The sequence below is a fragment of the Aquila chrysaetos genome, chromosome 12, assembly GCF_900496995.4.
Source record: "Aquila chrysaetos chrysaetos chromosome 12, bAquChr1.4, whole genome shotgun sequence".
In the NCBI taxonomy this organism is placed as follows: Eukaryota; Metazoa; Chordata; class Aves; order Accipitriformes; family Accipitridae; genus Aquila; species Aquila chrysaetos.
In genome coordinates this window covers 9216948-9241847 of record NC_044015.1, presented here as the reverse complement: position 1 = coordinate 9241847, position 24900 = coordinate 9216948, and the positions used below count along the sequence as shown (strand labels likewise).

The window sequence follows — 24900 nt, the reverse complement described above, 5'->3', positions numbered from 1 at the left end:
CCTTGCTTTTTCCTCTTCTTTCCCTACCCCACCTCCTTTCCCCTAGGCCAGCGACTGCATTGCATACACCCAGTGCTCCTCCTGCACCTTGTTCAGCATTTTCTGTCCCATCCAGCTCTCTGAACCCTCCTCTGGGTGATGATCCGTAGGTGGGTGCTGCATATCCCAGCTCTGCCCCACTGGCTCCTTGGCTGGTGACCACAAAACCCTGTTTCCCACCACCCCGCGCCCCTCAGGACACATTTTGTCCCGGATAGGGGAGGGTGATGCGCGGGAGGCTCAGTCCTTGCAGATGTGTGACAGCTTACAGGGAGCCAGAGCACCAGAGCTGTAGGTAGGGATTAAGGTCCAGCTCTTCAAGAGACATTTAGGCATCTGCCTCCTGTTACTTAGGATTACCAAGCAGGTTGGGAAAAGCAGGCCACTGCTAACTGGGTCAAAAGAAGAAAAGGCAAGACTTCAGATGGATCACCGGAGAATCAGGCAGGGTGCAGGGAGCTCAGCCTTTATCTTGGCTCCATCCCTCCAGATCCCAATGCACCAAAGGGTCTCTCCAAGCTGTTTGTGCTGCCAGGCTGGGAGGGGAAGAGATGCCTGGAGTCAGGGCAACCCCATCCCGCACGCAAACCCTGGGCTCTCAGCACAGCCCTCCTCATCCCGGCACAAAGGGATTACCAAGTTTTACGTCTGGCTGACGAATTCTTCCCTAATCCATCCTTGGGAGGGAGGGAAAAAGCTTTTCTTATTAAATCCATTGCCCGCCCGCATCCTGCACAGGGCATCCCGGATTGCTCCCCTTGCTGCCCAGGCTGCTGTGTGCCGACTCGGACACTTCCCCGGCTGCCTGATGCTCCAGGTAATGGGATTACTGCCCCGGGAGTTTTTGGGAAACCAGGAACCCAACAGGCCTTTCCCCCTCTGCAAGAGATCAGCCCAGCTTCCAGCACTGGCACCTATTTTCATACAGCCAGAAAGACCTGAATATTGCGGAGGAATTAATGTCTTTGCCAGACCTACCCAAAATCAGCCAGTTCAGCATGTTAGTAAGGGAACGGACAGGCAAACAGAATGACGACACACTCACTTTTGCAAGGCTTGAGAAAACAGGCTGAAGTACAGTACACAAAATAACAAAAAATAGACATACTGGAGTAAGTTCAGTTGCTCTGGGACAAAAAGTGATTTTTTTCTAATTATTATTCTTTTAAGCTAAAGCTTCCTTTACTTTTGCTCCTAATTCTGCCAAGTTTCTTCTGAGTGAAGTTTTGGGGATTTTCCCAGCTGGACTCCATTTTCTGGTAGGAGAGGGCAGGGCAGGAGCACCCACAGAGCCCAGACTCGGAGCAGAGAGGCGATGCACGTCGGACGTGTCACCTGGGGTAGTTTTGGCCCAGTGTGCCTTGTTGATATAACTGAGGCTGGAGGCCAAAGGCAATAGGGATTAGAGTAAAACAGCTCAGGCAAGCAAGCAAGGGGGTTTTCTCAGCAGTGTCTTTGCTGAGTGATGCTCCTGCGAGAGCTGCAGCACTGGAGTGCACCTGGGTGTGCAGATGCACCGCAACAGAGCCCAGGGCACGCACCCATCACAGACACACTGTCCCGTGGTGGTACCCATGACGTTCAAGGAAGAAGCCAGACAAAATGGGTGCTTGATGCTGCTGGGTTTTCGAAGCAAGCTGTTATTCTCAAGCAGGCGCTTTTTCCCTTGCTTCTCATCCCAAACACTCACTTTCCTTCCAAAAATTGCAACAAGCATCACTAGTGAGCCCCATAAGCCCCATTTTCCCCCAGCCCTGCCCCACGGCGGGGGGGTTCTCCACACTGAGCAGCTGTACCTCACCTGCGGGGTGCTGGAAGCTGTCAGGCCTAAAAATTCACAGCTCCCCTGGGAGCAGGAAAGCTATTTTAGAGGCTTCAAAATTGCAGCAGCCCAAATTATTTCCTGAAGCCTGCTTTAAGTTATTCAGGCATCTGGCTGTGCAGGTATAAAGCAGCTCGCTCATAAAAATGCTACTCTCTCATAATTTTGTTGAGTTTTCCCACAGTCACGGTTTTTCTCTGTGCTACCGGGACGTGGGGGAATAACCACCTTCCAGTGAGCTTGTTCAGGATGGGACAGGAGGGTATTTTTGTGTGTGTGCACGCTCGCAGTATCTGCACGTCCATCCTTGGCTTGGAACCTGACACCACCTTGTCCATAGCGGCGGCTGCATCCACCCAACTTTGGGCAGAAAGGCAACCTGAGTCCTGTAAGAGGTAAAATCTACCCAGGCATGGCTAGCAGGGCAGATGGGTTTGGGGAGAGCCCTGGAAAGCAAAGCCACCATGTCCCAGGAGCGCTCAGCCCATCACAAGTGTGCTCGGGTTTCCTCTGCAGGGCCCCAGGGAGGAGAAGCCGGGTCGGTGCCCTCCCCACTGGGCAGCCCGTGTCCCAGCCTTACGCCAGGGTCAGGCGCCCGTATCACGCGCCAAAGCATCGCCACCGACTGGCACTTCACAGCTGCTTTGAGGTGCTGCCAGGGACTGTAGGTCACGACTGCCAACAAATCAGAGCCATTGTGCTCCATCGCCCCCCCCTCCCTTTTTCCCCGTTAATAGCCCCTTTCTGTACCCAGGGAACGTGATTCTGCATCATCCCATCCCTCTGTGAACCCCAGCTCTGCTCCAGACTGGCTGCCTGTGCCCACCATAGATGATGTCCCAGCTGGGGCTCTCTGCGCTGGCCCTGCAGCAGGTGGGTGCACATCCAGCCCTGCAGCACGCCCCCCCCCCCCCCCAAAAAGTGCTTTGATTTTGTATCAGGGTATTTTTATTGTGTTGGTGCATTCAGAAAAGTCTCTGCCACCACAGTATCCGTAAGCCCTTCCACCAAAAATGGGTCTCATTCTCTGATCATTGCAAAAGCATTTCTGCCACTCACCCCACAGCTAATGTTTGGTACCCAGAGCAGCGGTGCACAACAGTGGGTGCCCCATTGTGAGGGCTGGAGCTGGCGGGTTGTTTGGAGACTCTCCGGGAACACGAGCCACCTAGCCAAGCTGTTGTTCTCATTTGTTATTCAGTGTTAAGGAAATCTGCACCATTCTCCCGTCAGCCTCCCCATCCCGGAGGATAATTGATGCTAACGTCATTTCATTTTGGTCCAGCTGCTGGGCTCAGGAACAGATGTTTTATTGTTCCAACTGAACACACAAAACCAAAAAAAACCCCGCAACCCAAAAAGCAACAAAAAAACAACTAATTTGTGTTTGTGGTGAGGTTAGCTGCAGCTTCCTCTACCCAGAAACACGAGGAGACAGAGCAGCAGCCCCAGGGAAGAGCCAGGCCTCCAGGAAAGCCGAGATTTATACATCCAGCGAAGTGTCAACCTCCAACATATGATGCAACACCCCTCCCCAAAAGCCTGCCATGTCCAACAGGCAGGTACTTCCAGCAGAGTCCCATTTCCCCTGATACTGAGCTGTCACCTTCAGGTGGGATACACCATAACAGCCTTCATGTCCTCCAGGAGCAGAGATCCACCCTGGTATTTGCAAGGAGGAGTGCAGCACTTGGTTAAGAGCAAGGATTCATGCCTCTTCCAAGGAGCAGACAAAAATAGGTGCAAAAATGTGCCAGTGACATGTGCATCTTCAGTGGACGGGCAAATGAGCTCACCCTCTTTTCCAGCTCATCAAAAGCAGCCTGTGCATTTGATGCGTCAGCACAAGACCGTGCGGCTTGCAGCCATAGGGGAGTGCTGGGCACCACACACATAGACACACACATTTCTTCAAGAGCATGGGATGAAGGGAGGAGGTCCATCACTTGCTCTGCAGCAGGTGCAGAACAATATCTGGAAGTCACAGGCTGGTCCAACCAAGCACTCCACTAAATCCTTAAGCATTCCTGTGAAGCTACCACCAGGCAAGCTGTGGATCAAGTGGAAAACACTTCCCTGGCTGCCGAAAAGAGATCTGTTAAAAAAAAAAAAAAAAGCTTGCTAAGAAGCCAAAAAAGAACCCCTAAAACCACCCAGGCTAATGGATGTTTAATATTCATTTTCTCTCTAGCACTAATAACTCTATAGATAAGATCGGCACTTTTCCCATGCAGAACTGGGAAACACTGGTATCTCTTACACAAACTGAGGAGGAGCTACCAGAAGGACAGGCATAGCTGGTCTCCTTGCCTCATTTGCAGAGGCGCTTTTGCTATAGGTGACACCTGGCCCTAGAAATAAAGGGCTCTGTAATGCCCACAGCAAATTGCTTGGGTAATTCTCCCTACATGGCCAATGCAGAAGGCACAGGGCTGCCTGTGAGGCTGACGTGAGCATCTTTTGACACCTCCTGGTGTGTGCCACATGCTTGGCATTATTTCTGGCAGCATATTGTGTTTTCTCCCTGTTCCACAAGAGGAAGGGTGGTAGGGATCCAATCCTATACGCAGTGGCATGAAACGCCCTGGTCCCTCTCGGGAGACCGCGCTGGGCCTGGGAACCAGCACGTGGTTTGAAAAGCCCCGAGAGGACAATGACCACAGCATCTCCTCTTAGCAAACCAACGGTGGGGGAAAGCCACCGACTTTTTGTGGTTGCAAATAAAATAGAGCTCGTCCATGAAGAGCCCTGGGCTCTGCAGTACCTGCGTTGTAAATCCAGCAGCCAAGACCCATCGTGGATCAGCGCCAGATGTGACTGTCCCCTCGAGAAGAGCGCTGTCAGGGGAAGGAGTCCATAGGCGAACAACACAACAAGAGCAGTAAGAGGCTGGAGGTGGAAAATAGCTGTTGGATCATCCTTCTCATTCAGCTGGGTGAGCAGCAAGGATACGGAGTCAGTAAGTGTCCCCTCCTTTGCCTGGTGACAAGTTGCTCCCACTTCAAAACAACCTCCCTGCATCCCAGCTCTGGCCCACGGATGCTTCGCGCCTGCTCTAAGGCTGCTGCCTCCAGCATCCCAGCTGGCTTGGCAGCAGCCCGTAACCACAAGTGTGTTATATCTGCGAGTGGGTGAGGGGAGGTGTTGGAGAAACCATCACAGCAAGTTGGCAGGATTCAGTGTCTACAAGCCACCTCGTTTGCCAGCAAAGTCCCTGGGGGGGTGGTCCAGAGAGGTCACTGAAACCTTCAGGCAGTGGCATTTTATGGGGACATGTAGGGAAGCAAGGAGAAGGCAGAATTCAGCCCCGTTCCCTGCACCAGCGGAGTTCAGGCAGGCTGGCTGCAAACCCGGAGCCGGGTCAGCTATAGGTACAGAGCCCAAAAGGAGATGTCGGAAGATGTCATGGAAAATATTTACTCCGTGAGGTCAGTGCACCCTTGGCTTCTCTTTGGAGGGGACTTTGAACACAGGAGGGCAGACGTTTCCCGCACGCTTCTGCAGGCGAGAGGCTTCCCTCGGCTGGAAAGACGAAAAGCACAAGTGGAAAGTTTTGTGCATAAGGCAAAGCAACTGAGCCTTCAGCTGCTGGCGGCTGGGCGCTTGCTATTAGGGGAAACAGCCTGCTTTGGAAAAAAGGGGGATGAATCTTTGAGAACAAGGCCTGGGAAAAAAAAAAGAGGGGATGCTCCAGAGCAGAGCCATGGTCTGGCAGTATGACACCCAGGAGGTGCAGGCAGGCACTGGGTTGTGTATTAGAGGGAAAAAAATCACTCCAAAACTGTAGTGCGTTGGAGGTGAGGTGTGGGCACAGGGTGGAGGGAGCCCTTGCTTTCAGCATGGACAGGCAGAGAGGACTCAGCATGCCCATGGGGCATTCCCTGCCCGCTCTATTGCCCTGCACAGCCAGCCAGCCTCTCCCCATCACATTGTCCTGTGCCACCACACCAGGGAAGGATGGCTCAGAAAAGAGATCCCAGTCCCCAGGTCTGAGATCAAAGGGGGTGGGGGGCAGGCTAGTGAAATGCCAGGCCACATATAACAGGGTATGTTATTCCCTGATGCAAGCCCGCAAAGTGCCACACAGCAGCCGTGGAAAAGGCTGTGCTGTGTTTCTTGCAATAAGAACAGTGCTTTGCATCCCCTTCTCCTGGGGTTCGGCTCCCTTGCGCAGAGCTCCTCGGCACTACCTTTGAGGTTCAAGCCATGGTTTGAACGTTTGTCCTATTGACTCCTATCAGTGTATGTATCTCTGGATGAAAGCAACTGGCCCCCCCCGCATATGGGATCACCGCTGGGTGCTTGGGCCACCTGAACCGGGCGATGCCAAGCGTTTGGGTAGCTCAAGCAGGGAAAACCATCTCCTAGAAGACCATCAGAAAAAGCAGAGGAAGATGTTTCACACCTCGCAAGGAGCAGCTCTCAAACAACTCTCAGCTTGCCTTAAAGCAAGGATCTGACACTTTCTGCTCTTCCTGGGAGCATCTCTTACTATGCTTTCCAGTTGGGTCAGCATCCCAGGGGACAGTTTCTCTCTTTATTTCAGGTTTAGCTCATAAAGTGACCATCTTCCCCTGGAGCCACCCCATGGGGGCTGTGACTCCATCACCCCTTGCAAGCAAAAGCGGGAAGGGGGAGCTCCCAGTGCCAAGGCGAGGCTGCGTCCAGCATCGCTGCCAGCAGTGATTCAAGAGGTGGGACTCCCGCCTGCCTGACTCACTTGCTGTCGATGCCAAGCCCTAGTGAGGTGCTTCACTTGCATCACTTGTTGCTGGAGATGATGAAGAGACCCTGTCCTCAAGAAGATGTGCTGTGCCATTTTAAGCCCCCACACATTCCTGTTTGCTAGTATTTTCCCCCCCCTCCCCAGCTTTTGACTCACCACGTTGCCAACTCATCACTCCATTGAGCAACCATGGTACACCATTGCTTCCTCCTCGACGTATTCAGGCTCCCCACCCGTCCCCAGTTTGTCCCAGTCTCGTCTCAGCATCCCCGGGCCCCAGCTCCCTCGGGGCAGGGTGCCCATTGTCCTACCAAACATATCCCCTGCTGAGATCACTTGCCTCGAGAGCCCTCGGGCACCCTGTGCCACCCCCAAGACCGGGGTCTCCAGCATGGCACAGCCAGACCCTCACTCCCGGGGGGGTCTTCTAGGAGTGATAAAATCAGGAGGGCTGTCTTCTGCCCACCACCTTGCTGGTCCCCAGCTCCTCCACCCAGAGCCCCGGCACCCACCCACCCAGCTGCCCGAGCCCCTCGCCTCAGCCGGGCACTGCCGCAGCCAGGACACTTGAGCCCTGGCTCAGCTGTTGACTCCAGCCTGTCCCCGAGGAGTGGGATGGGGACGGGGAGCCACTCCGGGGTGGAATTTCACTCACTTTGGTGACCTCGTGCCTGCGGCGCGCTCTAAAAATACAAATAAACCGGCGGGTGGCACGAAACCCACCCCGTTTCCCACAGGGGGCTGCTTGGCCAGGCCCTGCCTCCCCTGGCTGTGTCCCCCTTCGTGAAAGAAATGAAGTTGAGGACAAAAAAAAAAAAAGGCCAGATCCTGTCCTTCCCTGGTCTCAGCTGAAGAATATATTTAGAAATCAACTGGGGCCAATTTGCTGAAGAACTGGGTATGGGGTCAGGAGGGGACAGGCTCCACGTCCCCCTTGCGCTCCCTGCTTTGCTAAGCCAGGCCAGCCAAGCTCTTCCTATCTCCCCTGGGCTCTCCCACCCCTCCGAGCACCCTGTTGCCCCGCTCATCCAAATCTGCTGCAGGCAGGCCAGGCTGGGCACAGCGGTCCCCTGTGCCGTGGGGAGCCCGTCCCCACCCACCGAGAGCATCTCACCCTCGTGATGTCCTTGCCCCCAGGCATCTCCTCCGCTGCCACTTCAGAGAAGCCCCAAAGCAGCAGCAGGAGCTTTTCTTCCCCATCCTCACCGTGCAGCTTTATGCTCCGTAGTAACTAATTTCACTCCCATTCCTACCTACCCAGGTCTCGTGCTTGGGGTCATCAATACTCAGCCCCCACGTCAAGGCTGCTAGCAGAAACCATCTGCAAGCCTGACACTGGTCTAATTAACATAACTTGTTGTGATAGCAAAATCCCCTTCCCACCCTGCTCCTCTCGCATCTGGGGACACAGCGAAATCAGGGCCCAGGTGCTCTGCCTTCACCACCGCACAGCAGCGGGTGTCCCCTCGCATGTCCCCTCACGTGTCCCCAGCTGGCATGCCAGCCCACCACCGCTCCCAGGGATGAGCAGCCAAAGGGGACAGCAGGCAGTGGAGGTCATGGTTTCCCTGCGCGCAGTGATAAAGCAGCTCAGCTCTCCTGAGTGGCAGGGAAGGGAGGGAGGGGGACAAAAAGCCCAAGCGAGATGTATTTTTGCGAACAGGCAGATTAGGAGCAGCTCGAGGCGTGCTGGCAGCCGGCGCAGGAGAGCTGGTGTTATCTGTGAATGGGTGCAGGCTGTTACCCGCGGCTCCTGTCGCCGCCGGGATGGGGAGGTGGGGAAGGGAAGGTCGGGGGAGATGTTTGCTTCTCGGCCAAGTGGCTATTTCTGACATCAGGAGCCCGTGGCTGAGGCCAGAGAGGGTTTGCAAGCAGCAGCTGGACCCAGGCTGCACCCGAGGAATATCCACCCGCCCTGGGCTGGAGAAGCTGCCCTGGCCCCCAGACCCTCGGTGGAAGCTCCCCACCACGCTTCCCATCACTCCCAACCCACAGCCAGCAATGCCCCTTGCCCTGGGACACGCTGTCCCATGCACTGACACCCCAAGAAGCCATAAGGCTAGTGAGGTCCCCGGGCAGGGAGCAGCTAATGCAGGGCACTGATTGAGTTACAGCTCAGCAGTTGTATCATGTTTACCAGCTCCCCGCCGCATATCCTGTGCTGGGAGGATTCCTGGAAGCGGGAGCTGATTTCGCACCCCTCCCCATGCCGCACAAACATGCGGGCTATGCCGAAAGCAGATCTCTGCACATGACCGCCGTTGATATTACCCAAGCGGCTGGCAGGGAGCAGCCAGCCCCTTCCTCGCTCTTCTCCTCCTCCCCCAGCCGTACGCCTCCTATCTCTAACACAGGGCTGGCTCCATCCATGTTTTATTCTTCTTCCCCTCCTCTTAACTCTGTTTAACTTTTCCTACCTCTTAATTTAAAGCAGAGGTGGCAGCCCTGCTGGAGATGCTGGAGGTCTCCAAACCTTTGATGAGATGATTAAATCCTGGGTTTCCTCCGCCCTGTGCCATCAGACTGCTCAGGTGACACCAGAGCCCCAGCCAGCCACTTTGGGATGAATGAAGTCCTGGAGTCCAGGCTCTCTAAGTGGTATATGAGCCCTTTACCCATGCAGGGAAACAGGGTGTGAGTCAGTCACAAACCCTGAGCATCACTTGCAAACCCAGGCACTAGGACAGCAATCTCAGGCCCCAGGGCACTGGGGTTTGAGGATGCTGCAACACCTTCCCTCCATCTGGCAGACAGGGATGAAGGCAGAGCAGGAAGATTTTCCTGCCTCCCCTGGGCCATGCACGGACATGCTGCACACCTCTGACACCACACTGCTACCCAGAAGCTCAGCCTGGAAATCTTCCCTGCACGGTACCTGAAGGCATCCTCTTGGATATAGCTCAGGCTGTTTCTGCAGCCCTACCAACATGCCTTCTCCATGCCAGCAGATTTTGGGGTGGCAGTTGCTGGGTTGGTAGGTCCCACCTCTGTTTTTTCTTTCATATCTGGGCCAGCTGACTCAGAGAGATGGCAGGGTGCCCTGGGGCTACCACCCAGCCCGTGGCAATAACACTTCACTGGCACTGGGCAGATACATCACTGCTGGGGAGCCTGGGAAAAGCAGCCGCTTAGATTTCTCCCAGCCAGCCTCTCCTGCATCCCTGTTAACATCCCAGCGACATCCCTGAGAAATGGGAAAGGTTGGCCCAGCTGGGAACTGCACCTCTGTTTTGAGATCCAGCTCCTTCAGCCTCAGTGCTCACGGGCACGCAGAGGACATGGCTCGCCACTACCTTGCTCGCACTGCCCTGTTCCCCGAGCCCCTCTGTGCCTCTGATCCCAGCGGCGCAGGGCAGAGGGACATGAGTGCTTGTAGATGCTGGTTCAAAGCGCTCCTCAGCCTGTATACCTCATTTGCGGATGTGAGCCCTTCTGGACAGGAATTGCATATCCAGCATCAAGCAATAGGCAGCTCCACAGCCAGGAGGACAGCCCCGGCATTTCGGCCCTGTATAAAACATTTATGCTCCCCCCCTTTTTGGAGCAGCATGACCCACAGCTAGGCTTTACCTGGTGCCCTACCTGAATTACCATCATTTGTGTAACGTCTTCCAGCATGGGGTTTCAGATGTCCAGCATCTCCATAAGGCTCCTGATATTACTTGCTCTCTGATTTGCTTTAAATACATCCCTTCTGAAGACAGATTGTTTACGTCTTTTGGAGGGTTTTGTGTGTCTAAATCTTCCTATTTTTATTCAAGATTTCTTTTTGAGATAGACTGGAAATTATCCTGAGTTGCCACCAGGGCAAAGGTTTCCCTTGGATATATTTACACATTCAGGAAGACAAACTACAAGATCTAATCTTGCAAAGACTCATGCACATGTTTGATTTGAGACACCTGCACCATTCCTTCATGGCAAGTGAAACAGCTTCAAGCTGAAAGTTAACCTACACCTACTGGGCTTTTTTCTGGTGCGCATTTTTCCTTGTAAACAAAGAGCCAAACAAAGCACCTTTGCTGCCCAATGGAAAATTCAATTTGGGCAAAAAACGCTTTGGAAATAAATGGTTTGATTTGCAAAGAGTCAGCATAGCATCCACCCCAATTGGGTGGGCTCTGAGAACACAGGTGGCGAGTACTGCTGCATGAAAATAAGGGGGAAAGAGAAAGGGAAGGATGGGAAAAGGAAGAGCAGAGAGCCTCTGCAGGACTGCAGGGAAATGCCATGAGCACCCCCAAATTTAAGGTGACCTCTCCCAGTGCTCAGCACTGTTGCCACATGGGGATGGATCAGCTCTGACACCACGTGGGCTCTGGATCCCCATCCCACACGGGAGAACACCCTGTCCCCAGCCTCCCTGGCACGCTGACAGCTTGGGAGGGAATCCACGCTGATGCCATGGATATGAGTAATCTTGACACTGACTTTTAATGTAAGCATCCCCTCCTGTGACCTCCTCAGAGAGCCCCAGCTTCTCTGCAACTTGGTCTCTCCCATCACATCTATGTACTTTTGCCCCCTTCCTGCACCAAACCCCCCTCCCACCTTCCTTTAATTACAAATATCATGTAAGCACAGGCAAAAACCCAATTAGCTGCCAGGCTCCTGTCAGCACCTATTATCTCTGTGTGTTAGCTGCATCCTTAGTGAACTGCTTAAAAAGAAATGCAGAAGGACGCTGCCCATGGGCAGGAATTTTCCACCGGGTAGGTACAGCCAAACTGGGTCACGCAATGCAGTCCCCCGGCTTGCATCGCCCACCGGCACCGTGAGACGTAGCTGTGCCAGCAGGCAGCCCCTTCCCACACTGCCTGAATCCCTCTGTCTGGGGCATTGCCCAAAAGAGGCACCTTTCATGGGCCAGTTGAACCTGAAACATCCCCAACCACATCCCAGGGGGACGGGCTCCAATCTCCAAATTCAGCCCACAGGGCCACTAGCTCAATTGGAACTCGCTCGGCATGACCTTGGCACCAGGCTTCACGCATCAGGTGGTTTCATGTTGACCCCTGTCCTTGGGACACGGGGACTGAGCAGAGGGATGAGTCTCTCGGTGATGGGTCTCTCTGTCCCATCAAGTTGCCTGCAGGAGTTTTAACAGAGTCCAGCCCTGCTGGTGTTGCTCAGGAGATGATGAGGACCGAGGACTGTTTGAGGAGGAGAAGATGGGGACCAAGGGCTCTTTGAGGATGAAGACATGTCTGGGAGGGAAGGCATCCTCACCTCTGCTGGAGGGGCACTTCCTTGCTGCAGCACAGAAGGAGCCTGCTCAAGCTGTTGCAAACCAGCTGAATAGCTGGCGGGGCAGTCCAAACTGCTTCCCCCAGCCACAAGCAGTGAGATCCAGAGGGTTTCCAGGGGAAAACTCCGCTGCCCACTCCCCAGCCCACTTCCCAGCTGGCAACAGGCTGCCTCCGGCTCCCTGCCACCCCACATCTGGAAGGGAAGCATCAGGAAGAGACACACTGGGCACTTCCCTCTTGCACATCTGGGAATTGAGAGTGTTGTTTCATTGTGCTGGGGCAGGGAGGGTTTCACTGGTGTTATTATTCCAAGCTGGCCCAGAGTCCTAGGAAAACAAAAGCTTCTTCCTTGCCAAAGGGAGGGCTGGCTAGAGGCAGCCACTGGAGACGAGGGCTGGGCTATTCTCTGGGCTTCTAAACGCTACATTTTGGTGTTTAAATTTAGCCCTAGATTGAAATTTTGCAGACATGAGCCCTTCTGGTGAGCCAGCAGCCTCGCCAGCATCAACACTAGCTTTTGCCACGCAGTGCACCAAGCAAGCATCCTGCCTTCCCCAAGAGCTCAGCCTCCAAGCCTTCAGCCTCAGCAGCAATGTGCTTTGTGGGACAGACCCCTGGCTGCCCATCAGCAAAGAAACCACCCAGATGTGCTCCTGAGAGCAGCGATGGCTGGACAAGACAGTCTGGTTGGAATAACAAGGTTTTTTGGCCATCAGGTCTGCATTGACACAAAGGAAGATGCTTGCAAATTTTTCTCTTTAGGCAGATGACCAATTTGACCAAAGAGGACTTTCCAGAAGCAATTGAGATGTCAGGTGTTGAGAGCCCTGGCCATGCCCTGTGTCACCTGTTTTTTCCCTGGGACACAGAAAGTCATTACAGCTTTTGGCTTCTTGCACTCCGGCCCTTAAGCTTTAGGATGCCAGTCCTTGCCTGGGAAGGGAGCCATGCCCCACACTTCTATTTTATCACTATTATTGCTATCCATTTTCCCCACCTTACTCCAGAGCATGGTAAATGGCTTCAAAGAAAAGAACCTTGCTCACAGCAGGTCTCTTCTCTACATTTAGACCCCTAGATGTGATAGGCACTCTTTTTTTCTCCCAAATACATAATTTAAAGGCTCCAGCCAGAAGTTGTTTCCATAACGCTTGATCATACCACCTGGGAAGGTGGGCACAGTCCAATACTTGCCAAAGGCTGTTGCCTCCCTCCAGCCCCGCTGCCGAGCTCTGTGGCCTCTGCTTGAGTTGGCCATTGGAGTTAATGCAGGCAAATAAGGAATCAGGAGGAATCCTGTTTTATTTGCTGGAGTTCTGCAAACAATTAATATGGCCTTGTCCTTTGGATGAACCTGGTTTGATAGGGATGCTATTCATATTACAATGATTCCTTAAGAACAGAAAGTTGAATGCAAGTGAGCAATCCAGCTCGTCTGCCCTACGCCTGCAAGGGAAACATGCCTGCAGGCTTGCGCTCCCAGGAGAAAAAGAGATGCTCCAAGCTTTCAAGGCTTTTCTGCACAAATCCAGTGGTGCATGAGAAGTACCCTATAAATGAGGTGGAAGGAACAGGGAATGGTGGAGAATCACTCCTATATAACATGAACCAAAGTCATTTCACACAGCAGCTCTCCTGCAACTGCTTTCCCCAAAACACTATTCAGCCCCAAATCCAGACCTCTGGATTTGTTCAGAGCTGCTGTATATGACCACTGACTGGCTGATAAGCACTGGAGTAGGATGTGGCTGAAGAGAAAACCTTACATTCAAAGGGCACCTAAGAATAGAAATATGACAATAGATCTTTAAGATGAATGCACTAAAAATTGCAAATTTTTTTATACACAAATTACAGTACTAGAATAATGCAAACAGCCAAATACCCAATTTCGTGGCTTATTAAAATCCAGGGGAAGCTGATCCTCTCGGCACACAGCTCCCTAGGGATGAACTGTGTTTCACTGCTCTGTGGCAGGGTTCAAACGCTACAGGGATGCACAGAAAGCTTTTGAGCACAGCAAGCCTCCAGAAAACACAAAGGTAGCTTTGTCTGGAGTATATCGACCTTATTTTTTCTTAAATACTAATTCTGACTCGAAGACAAATATAACACACGCAGAAACATGTGATCCTCTCTAGGAAAGCAACTGTAAACACACACTGCTATGCACAAGCTAGGTGAAAGAGTAGAAATGCAGCCAGCTTCGCATTGAAAAACTTTTCCCCATGACAGAGAACCTGGCACCAGTGTAAGGAGAACTAAGGGGTTTCAGTGCATTGCTTAAGCATATGCTTTGCTAAACTTGTGGTTCATCAAGGAAGAAGGCTTGAAGGAAGATGCTGCCTGCTGCACGAGAGAACCGTAACACAGATGTAATCAAACTTAGCTGCTCTGCTGAAGCTTTGAGTGATCCTGAAGATCTGGGGAATACAGGTTAGCTCTATTTAAATCAGCTCAGTTGCTCCTACAATCCCCATCTTTTCCCTAGCAAGTGCTTTTGCTTTTAACCACTTTTACTGCTTCCTTTCCCTGACCACTCACTGCCATGACAGATTCAGCACTGTCAGAAGTGCTCACATCTTCAGATTAAACTGCAATTCTGCTCCAAAGAGCGGCTGTGGAAGTGTTGCGAGTGATTTGATCTCAATGACCTGCATCAGCTCTGCAGTGCTACCAAGGAATAAAACGGGACGGTGCCACCAAAGCAAGAGGTTGCTGCTCAGAAAACCCACAGGAACACATCCAAGTTTCATTGGGTCTTTTCCCCATAGAGACTGCATGATGTTTTGCCAGGATGGGCTGCGCTTGGAGATGAACTTGATGGTTGAACCACACTAATAAATCCAAAAGGAGAATTAGCAAGCTATAGGCATAACAAGAACCTTTTGCAGTTTTTATTCCCCAAAGTCATGTCTTTGATTTGCAGGAATCCCTGATATTTTTGCAAAGGTTTGTTTGACTTTGGTAAAAGGAAAGTATTGCTGGACTCAAGCTCCTGTGGGCCAAACTCTCTTCTGTAGCTGCGAAGTGCCACCCCCTCTCACTTCTACATGGTTATACAAATATATACGACAACTCTCTGGGTTCTTACCACCCTATTAATTTCTAGGCAGGTCTTCATGAGAACAGCCCTTCCTGGATGCCATCTGATTTCACAAGCACCAAGAAGTTTTTAAAAAAAACTCATAGAAACCAAGCAAAACACGCTTGAAATGAGCAAAGGCAATCAGCTGAAAAAAAACCCCACAACCGCATGCCTCGAGCTCATCCTGCGGACAAGGGGAAGGGGAGGCAGAAAGCCAACGCCAGCCTCGACACTGGCCGCGTCCCATCGACGAGGATGCTGGTTGGGAGGGCAGCCCGCCGCCTCCAATCATGCCGGCCGGCAGCTCGTGTTGCTACGGCCCTCAGGTCTGAACCTTTGGAAATTAGGTAAAAGGTCTGAACACGAAGCTTTTTTCCTCCTCCCCCTACGCAGTGGTGCCCCTTGCCTAGCACAATCCCTCTTCCTGCTGAGCTCTAGGAGGAAAGCAGCTGGGATGAAGAATTAACTCTCGCGGTCCCAGGGGCTTTCCAGAACAGGAGCAGCAGTGTGTGACACGAACGGCATCGCGGGGAAGGGGGGGATGTACGAGCAGATCTTGCTTCCCACCTGCCCTGTGGCTATGAACCGGAGAAAAAACACGGGCGTGAGGATGGATGCATCCTCTCCTACCCCCAAAAAGAGGATGGAGTTTAAATGGGTTTCATGCTGGTGGAACGAGCTGCTTGGAGATCCCAGGGGATGGGATTTTTCCATCCCCTGGGTAGAATTTGGCATTTCTAAGAGTGCATCCTAGACCTGGAGGGACTCATCTCCCCCTCTTCCAGAGCAAAGAATGCAGTCCTGACACCTGTGCGTGTGGGTCCCCGAGCTTTCCCTCCAGCCCGGCGAGGGGATAGCCCTGCGCGGCGGAGGGTGGTTTGGCACAGACGGGACCAAGGGCATCTCTGGCCGAGGTCAGAACGCCAGCGATTAGAGGCAGCGCCGAACTGGCAACGCGCCCGCCTGCTGCGGACCCACGCATTGACGCTCATCCCGTTCCCGGAGGCAGCCTGCCTGTGCCCACTCGCTCTGTGCTATACAGGCATGCCTGCACCCCCCTGCCCGCTGGGGCCACCCCGGGCCATTGCACAGATGTACCTCAAGAGGCCACCCACCCCGCTATAAGCACCTCTGCCGCATCAAGACGGGCTGGGAGGGAAAGCATCAGCCCCGTCAGCAGTTTCAGGAGTTACCCCATCCGAGCCCCATTACGCTGCTGCCGGGAGGGAGGCTGCACCTCCACGTGAGAGAGCAACTACCACCGAATTTCAGCTCTGGGAAGCTCTTGGCTGCTCAGCCAGCCTCCCCCAAACCTCTCATCTCAGTAGTGAGCCAGGCACCTCGCTGGCATGGGGCCAGGCAGCTCTGCAGGGCGAGGGGAACAGTGACAAAGGCATCTTTGTTTCCCCTGCCTGCTTGCTGCTTCACCCCAGCCCCGGTGTGACACCTACGAGGTGGAGTCATTTTTCCACAGCAAACTTCCAGCAGCGTTTCTCAGATGCTGCGTCACCACAGCAGGATTGGGTTCACACCCCCCACCCCAGCCCTTTCCCCAGATATCACCCCAGGAGCAGAGCTGGGAGCCATTGAGGCTGGATTTGCCTACTTGGCCAGGTGTTTGCATTAACCCTTCCTGGAGCAGACTCCCTTCCCCATCTCCGCCTGCCTCCCCGAGAGCCAGGCTCACCTCCCACCCGGTACGCCCCTTCCCCAGCACCGTGGGGTGGGAAGCTATGAAAAGCACCATACGTGTTTTATAGTCTCTCTTTCAGCCTTGTTTACATAGGAAAGTTAAGATGGATAAATTACAGGTGTCAAGTCCTTAAAGTTTGTAGTGAAAGGAATTATCTTCTAACGAGACAGCTAGGAAAACCCCAAAGAGATGCTGGCCCAAATCCATCTTAGGTCTGAGATGGAGAAAGAAGTCTTCAAACCAAGGACAGGTCAGGAGCAGAGCTAGCTCATGTACCTAATTTGAAGCTGGCCACATCTCTGCTTACACATTTCTTGTTTTCTTTCCCTTGTGCCAGGGGGTCACCTGTTTCTCTTCCAGCAATCCAGTGCGTCTAACAGAAGTATTACCTCTCCTGACAAACACTGTGCTGCCCATCACCTGAAACCAGTCCAGCAGCCGCGACAACGCTACTACTGCTTGGAAAGCACAGTCCATCTTCCTGCAGATGATGTCACTGAGAAATAAATCTCCGTTTGGCACAACGGCTAGATTTAGCTACAGCAAAATATGACCACTTTTAGAATATCATCATGTTCTTTGTTCATGCTTTCAACTCCCTGCTTAGAAAAAGCCCACCTGGAAAAAAAAAAATGCCCTTAGATATTCAACCTCTGCAGCTCCTATAAAACATCAGCTGGGGTCATTGAAAAGGAAAATAGACACCCATCAGTGGAGGACTTTGCTGCCTGAGTCTCACTTGGCTGCTCTCAGCACTGTCAGGTGGTTTGGAAACTGTGAGCTGGGCTAGGATGGAAGCTCATGCTTCTCCCACCAGAATGAGCTCCCAAGGTAGCCTGGCTCCTGGCCATCCCCATCTCGGTCCCATGCCCAGGAGAACAGCAGGAGCCAAACTGGGACCCAGCAGGGTCGTGCACCATGTGTCTCTTCAGATCCCAGGCTGCATCGGCACTCTGGCAGGTAGCAATAACCATCATTTTCCTTGAAAACTGCCTTTGATCTCAATATATTTGGGATGCTAAAAACCATACGTCCTATGCCTCACTTTTGCTTTCAAATACAGAGCTGCTTTGCAGAGCAGTGTTCTGCTACACCACCTGCAAAATAGCAACAGACTCAAAAAAACCAAAACAGCAACAACAAAAAAACCCCAAAGGGCATGGCCCTGCTAGGGCACAGTTTACCCTGCGGCGGCTGATTTCTGGAACTGCAACTGGAAGCAGGGGTATGGGCTCAGCCCACCTCACACACAGCTGGGTGCGAGGAGGTGAGGGTTGCTGCTGACTTGGAGATGTCTGGAGGAGCCGAAGCAAGGATTGAACGCTGTGTGCCGCCGTGGGTTAAAACTACAGCGTACACAAGCGCTAGCTTGAGAGACTTCTTCCAAACAGTTCGCTTCCCCAGCCTCCCCACCATGTTAATCATTTCATTGCTCTCGCTGACGACAGACTGCAGAAGTGAGCTCGCCCTTTCCTTGGCCTCGTTACTCAGCAGTTCCTGGTCCTCCTCCTCTGGGAACTTCCCGGTCCCCAGCCGCCCCTGCAGGGACCCACAGCCTGTGTGAGCATCCCGCAAACCACGGGGACCAAGGCAGGCAGGAGGTTGAACTGGGAGACTGCCCAGAAGGCTGGTTAGATCGGTCTGGTGGCCCTGCTCTAGCAAAGGCAGAAAGAGGAGCCAGGGCTCACTGTGACCAACACCAGGGACTCAGCTGCTCAGGGCAGTAATCCAGGCAGCAAGGAGGAACGCACTTTGCCCAAATCCCTCTCCGCTTCAATAGGAGCAGCAGCCTTGACACAGGCTAGGCAGCAATTTGGGAGGTACCATCCTGTCTGAAGTGCCACGCAGTGACAGCCAAGCACAGCATCCTTTAGCCCCTGACTCCAACAGCCACGCTACGTGGTGGTAGGCAATTAAATAGCATCTAATTTCCCCCTAGGGCAAGCAAAACAATATTCCTCCCTGTCTCTACAAGAGGAAAGAGATGGGAAGGATGCAGGGTGGAGTAAAAATTAATGAGGTGTCTTCCCCTCCTTTAATTCTCTCTTGCCACATAGGGTTTAATGGTTGGAAAGCAATCTGAGATCAGCAGATGTCAACACCACTGGAAAAGCGCACCCATGCAAATGCGTCATGAGCCCAGCACACCCAACCAAACCTAGAGACGGAGCAGAAATGTGCAAGACAATAAACCCTGTGCAGCTCCTCATAAAGAGAAACCAAGTCAGGCAGAAAAAGCCATCCATAGGCGTGATTTATTCAGTGCCTTCCTCTCACCCCCGCTGCTCCCATCACTGCTGTTTCCACTTGCCGCTGTGTTGGGGGCACATCCACATTGCTCTGGAGGAGCCACCTCGGTCCCTGCAGACACAGCAAGCTGGAACCAGTCAGCACACATACTGGGAACAGCACAGCCAGGACGGAGGCATTCATTTATTCAACAAGGGGCAGAGGGAGGTACAAAACAGAGCAAAGTCTCTGATAGTAGCAGGATGATGGACACAGTGCCTCTGACAGCAAAGGTCCCCTCAGTTCCTCAGGACTAAGAACCAAATCTCAGGGGGGGAAGAAAAAATAATCAGGGTTTTCTTAGAGAAAGGTTGCATGTTTGCTCATGACCAGAATATAACAAATGGCCCAAAGCAAAAAAAAAAAAAAAAAAACCAAACCAAAACCTCTCATCTGAGCTCCTCCCAGCCTTCTCCAGTCCCCCACATCCTTCTCATCCCACTCCCACACTGAGCTACCCATTAGTGGACAGGCAAAGCAGAGGGACAGGAGGGTTGAGCTGAGCATCAAGAGGAGACACTATTTTAATTAATCCAGCACACAGAGCAGCTTTGCTGCCCAATACCTTCTGTGCAAAGGACAGGGGACTGGCTGAGAGCATGGGGCAGTGCTGGTACAGGGGGGTCCAGCATGTCCCAGGAGTCCAGCAGCACAGGGGCAGGTGCCTGCGGGCAGCAATGCCAGAGGAACGACTCCTGCCCGTGCCAGGGAGACAGGCCAGCAGTGCCCACAGGCACATCTGCTCCTGCTTTTCCTGCCACCGATGTTCAAAACAAGTTGTTCCCAAGCCCAGAAGAAGGGCTGGCACCTGCCCTGTACTACCTGGCAGAGGGAGGCACAGCGTATCCTGCGGGACAAGCACACAGTGCTGCGGACGCTTCCCAGAAGGGCTGGATGTTTTGGCAGGGCTGGTGCTCCGGTCTTGCAGCATGCACAGGCAGAGTGTAGCAATACACACATACACAGCTCCAGATACCCCGGACACAGAAGAGTGTCATAATTTTTTTTTCATGCTTCAGAAGAGGACTATCCAACAGCACATGCTCAGAGACCTCCCCACACAACTGAAATCCTGTCCAGCGGCAGCCGCTGCCTGACTGCACAGCTGAGCTCCTCACCCTCCTGCTCCAACAGACACCACTAACAGCATGCATGACTACTCCACCTCTACAAAGAGCACTTCTCCTCTCCCCAAAATCCCCCAGAGCCTGAGTCTGGGAGCCCAGTTCAAAGTTGGTATAAAGCAGCTCAGCACTGAGGTCAGCCAGAATTACACCAATTTCCACCAGCCATAGATCTGGCCCAACTTTGCTAAGAACACTTGATCTCCCAGAGTGCTGCCAGCTGGTTGAAATACAGCTGCTGCTTCAATAGTGCACGCCAAAAAAAGGCCTGACATTATTCACAACAAAAAGACATGTATTGCAGCATTTGCTTTAAATTTCATGTGAGCAGTTTCCACGGGCTGGGTAGGAGGGGGAGACGAGCAGGAGGAAACGAGCAGAGTGAGCTGCTGGGTGTCAGAGAGCTCTTTGGGCTGAGCTGTCACTAGCTCCCACCCAAGATGCCCCATAACACCAGGGTCACACACTGTTTGCACAAGCACCTTGGGAGTGATCCAGCTCAGCTACGGCCTGTTAGAAACCCATTCACCCTGGTCTTGCAGGTGCTCTACAGAACCCACATGGCATCATTGCCTTCCCTCCGCCCCAACCTTTGCATAGAGATTTCTGTTCTACTGAGACCAGATGTTCCAGCAGAAGCTCCCATCTTTCAGGCTTCATGGCCTTCTCCAGCACGAGCTCCCCAGCAAGCCCAGGCTGCCTCTTTGCAAGACACAACATGGAGAAGGGCTGTCTTTTGTTTCAAGAGGAACCACGTAGATTTGTGCCTACTCATGCGCAGGCTCAATTTGCATGGCCAGCTCCTTCCCGGGTGCTTTGGAGCCACTGTGGGTGCATCACAGGAGTCATTCAAAGCTCTTCTGCTCCCACCATGCCAGAGCCCGGCTCCCTGTACACAGGGTTGTTGCAGTACCGTCATTCAGACTGTATTCAACCCCTACTGCTCTCTGTTGCCTGTATGAGCCAGGCAGACACCTTCTGTAGGGCCCTGGATACTGCCCTTTACCCCGTGATGTTTCTAAGCTATGCTCTACCCTGCACCAAGAGGTGTGAGTAGGGTTTGCCATGCATGAGCTCTACAACTTGCACTTTAAGAGCAATATAGCATTGTTTCCAACTCTCTTTTCCCTCCCCATGAAAACAGAGACCCAACGACCCAGATGAAACACCTCACTCCAACCAGGACGTTGCCATGGCACAGACTGCTAGCATGCTAGGATGCTCTCTGGTCCCAAACCACCATCCATGGAGTGTCCCTTGCTCCTGGTACATGAGGCACACCCCCAGCTCTGTGCACAGCCCCAAAATGGTGCAGAGGACAGCCCTGCCAGAGACCATCTCCTTCCCCAGCCAGCTTCATGAGCAGCTTTCTTCACAGTAGAGAGATTACAGATCAAAAACTTCCATGCCAAAGCAATCTCTTCTCTTAATGAAATGCTTCCTCATAGGTCTACAGCCCACAGTGACAGTGTCGCCCACTGATCACTGGCACGGTTATTTGCCAAAGGGAAGACATCCATGTTACAGTGAAAGCATTTTAAAGAGCTGATGGAGATCTTGCCAGGAGAGCCAGCCACAAGGAGAAGTGGAAAAAATGGAGCCAGTTAATCACCCTGCATGTGTTATCTGGGCAGAAAATAGTCTGAAAATATCTTGTATTTCAGAGCAAGCACATAGTTTTCAGTGATTCAGCCAGCTGAAGCTCTGGCCTCCAAGTTTCAGAGACAGGCTAAGCCCATCTCTAAGCCCAGCTGTTCCTGGGTAGCTTCCTAAATGGAAACAGCATCCGGACAACATAGCCCTGGGCACAGCTATTCCCACCTCAAACTTGGTGGCTTGCTCAGGATCCCCTAAACATGGAGAGGCATTGAGCAGATTGCTTTTTGTGGTTGAAGCAAATGTTGATCCTCACATTTTACCAAATACCTGCTGGCCAGCATACTTTCCAGAATCCTACAGGTTCAGCTCAGTAGGGGAGGAGGATCCTATTCGCTTGCTTTCCCAGTATTTTAGGCATTTTGGCCAAGCTCTGGCTCAGGACAGAAGCAGCTGGGCAATTCAGCCAGCTGCTCAGCGTCTCCACGAGCCATACAGACAGGCTTGAGCCACCCGGCTTTGTGATGAGAAAAAGCAGCCCAAACCTGGATCTGATCAATAATTCTCATTTTAACAGCATGTTTGGCACTGGGGAAAGCTGCCAGCAAAAACTGTGGAGTCTAGTGCCTCATCCACCCACAGGACGTGAAAACACACAGCAAGGCACTGCTGCTGTCAGCTTCATCTAAAACCTGAGTGGAAGAAGAGGGCCATTCCTTCGGAACCGGTATGGCCCATGCCCAGCCAAATGGAGTCCTGAAGATCATCAATCCTGAGCTCAGGGGCTTAAGGCAGCAGGCTCAGGCTGCTGGGGAGCCAAAAACCACCCTCTCGAGCACCCACTGCTGTCCTGCACCCTACACCCAGCCAGGCTGGTGCCACAGAACCCCTGGGTCCAGGGTCTCCAGGGCTCCCCCAGATCCCTGGTGGGACAAGGGTCACGTCCTACAGACATGGCACCCTGGGAGGGCAGTCAGCGGTGGGACAGATAGAGAAGCTGTTGGCACCGACGTGGTCTTCCCCAGGCTCTGCGGCCTGCCTGCTTTCCACGCCAGCCTGGCAACCCACCTTTGCCACTCTTTTTTGGGCTGGAACTGTAGAAGTCTCCACTGCCGTTTTTCTCCCCCCGACCCCCCCCCCCCCCCCCGCCTTTCTGAGCAAGTGCAATCTAAGCCACAGGGCACAGAGAGTTCAACCAACAAGGGGAGGAGAGGAAGGTCCCGAGGTGTGGTGGGCATGCCTAGGCCAACCCTCCAAGCAGCCAAGGAAAGGGCTTGCTAAGAGGAGTCATGGGCACAACCTGTTGACAAAGGAAAGCAGGGCTCCGGCAGAAACGAGCTGGCTCCACCTGGGGCAAGGGATTAGAAACCTCAACAGAGCCCTCTGATTCCTCCCAGCAAACCAACTGTGGCTGGAGGCAGGGATTAAACCCTGTGGCAGAGGAATGCGGCTCCTTCCCGCTGCGGAGTCCAAATTGGCACTGCATCCCCACTCAAGACGTGGCTTACATAATACAGCTTATGAAAGCAAAATAGCCCGGCCGTGCCAGCCTGTGGGCAGGCCAGGATGGGGGGGTGGGGGGAGGGAAAAAAAGAAATTTTTTGGCTGAGGTAAAGCCTAGCAGCCCCCCTGCACACACAGCAGTCTTGCACCATCTCACCAGGGAAGGGAGGAAAGGAGCAGTGAGGGAGAAAGCTTAGGAGGGGCAAAGGCAAAGGGGCCCGTCATCCTACAAGACTGTGAAGAGCTGCAGCCCTGGTGCTTGTTCTGGAGTCACAGAATACAGATTTTCCCCCTAATTTCCCCCTCTGACCCTGGGTTTCTCCCCAGCCAGGCAGGTTCCTGTTGAGGTCAACCCATGCATGTTCTGCATGCAAGGCCACTGCAGGTTTCGGGGCCTAGCCTGTAAGAAGCACCCAGCCCCAGATCTCATTCCTTCCAAACACAGGCCAGACACCTCCAGGAGCAGCTGGGAGAGGCTCTGATCCACATCATCTCCCACTGGGGATGGAGACCGTGGAGATGCTTCCATGCAGACGTCAGGGTTGGGTCTGCCCAGAGCCCTTCTCTGCATGTTCTCATCAAAGGTCATTGCACAAGAGAGGGGGACAGTCCCAAAACACCCAGCACTGGCTCAGAGCAGTCACAAGGAGCAAACTGAGATCACCATTTCCTCATGATCCAGGCAATTAACAAGTGACACCTTTAGGCATCCAGATGGGTCATTACTCAGTGACTGATATACCCCATAATCTACACGGCCTCAGGAAAAGCTATTTGTCTCTCCATACTGCAGATCCTACAGATGGACTGGCCCCTTTATCAGCAAGCAAAGAGAGTCAGGACTCAATTTAAAAGCTGCAAGAGGCAGCATGGTGAAACCAGGCACTGCACATAGGTGGTTAGTCCCAGCTGAAGAGCCAGGAGAACCACTTGTGGGTGGAGGACCCACTCACGAGCCACCCCAGGTCTGACCCTGCATCCAGCTAGCTGGAGAAGCCAGGCAGACCTAAGCAGACCTTCCTTTTCAAGAGCTCCCACTTGTTTCCTAAGCGGCTGTCCTCGATTTAATCAGTAACTGAAGAAGTAGGATGAAATCCTGGCTCAGCTGAAGCCAAATTACTGACACCCCTGGTGGCAGGATTCCCCTCCCAGCTCCACCACCTTTCTCATCTGGGTCACACAAGAAACTACGAACCAGCCACATTTAACCTGTTCCCAGTGGGCTGGGCCCCAGCACCTTTCCAGAGCATGCCCTGGCCTCCTTCAAGAGGCCAAAGGACCTGCAGCCCCTCTTCTATGGCTCTGCACCAGCTCACAATGCAGCCGATGAACAGCAAGCATAGATCTTAGCCAGGACTTCTCTGAACACCACGTTGGAGGAGCTGCTGGACCTCCAGGAGGCATTTCAAGAGAGCAAAGCAAGGCTGCTCCGATAACATGAGGTTCAAGCACAAAGAGAGGCTTTTGCAGAGCTCTGCAAATCACCCCCTCAGCAGTCTGTGTCTGGCTCCCTTCCTGGGACCATCCCTCCCCATCCTCCACCAGGAGAAAGAGATGGAGGACAGTCACATGAGCCAATATCAACATCCCAGAAAAAGGGAGAAACACAGACTCGGAGAAATAAAAACAATTTTGCCTCGCAACACGAAGTGCCTCTCTCCCCGCTCCCCCCAGGTAACAGCATCCAAAAGACAGCTCAGCAAAACCTTACCCACGTAAGCCTGGGTGATTTCTCCTCCAGAAGCTGTGTTCAGGAAGGCAGATGTGGTCA

At 53.0% G+C, this 24900-nt stretch overlaps 1 long non-coding RNA gene across 1 annotated transcript; it reads right to left on the bottom strand.

The window, feature by feature from the left end:
* Positions 1 to 801: 801 nt before the first annotated feature.
* On the bottom strand, positions 802 to 9962 carry LOC115349647. Its single transcript, XR_003926180.2, has 3 exons — positions 9463 to 9962; positions 4626 to 5383; positions 802 to 3956 (listed from the first exon to the last, which is right to left on the bottom strand). It is a non-coding gene; the product is annotated as an uncharacterized LOC115349647 (long non-coding RNA).
* Between the last annotated feature and the right edge of the window lie 14938 nt (positions 9963 to 24900).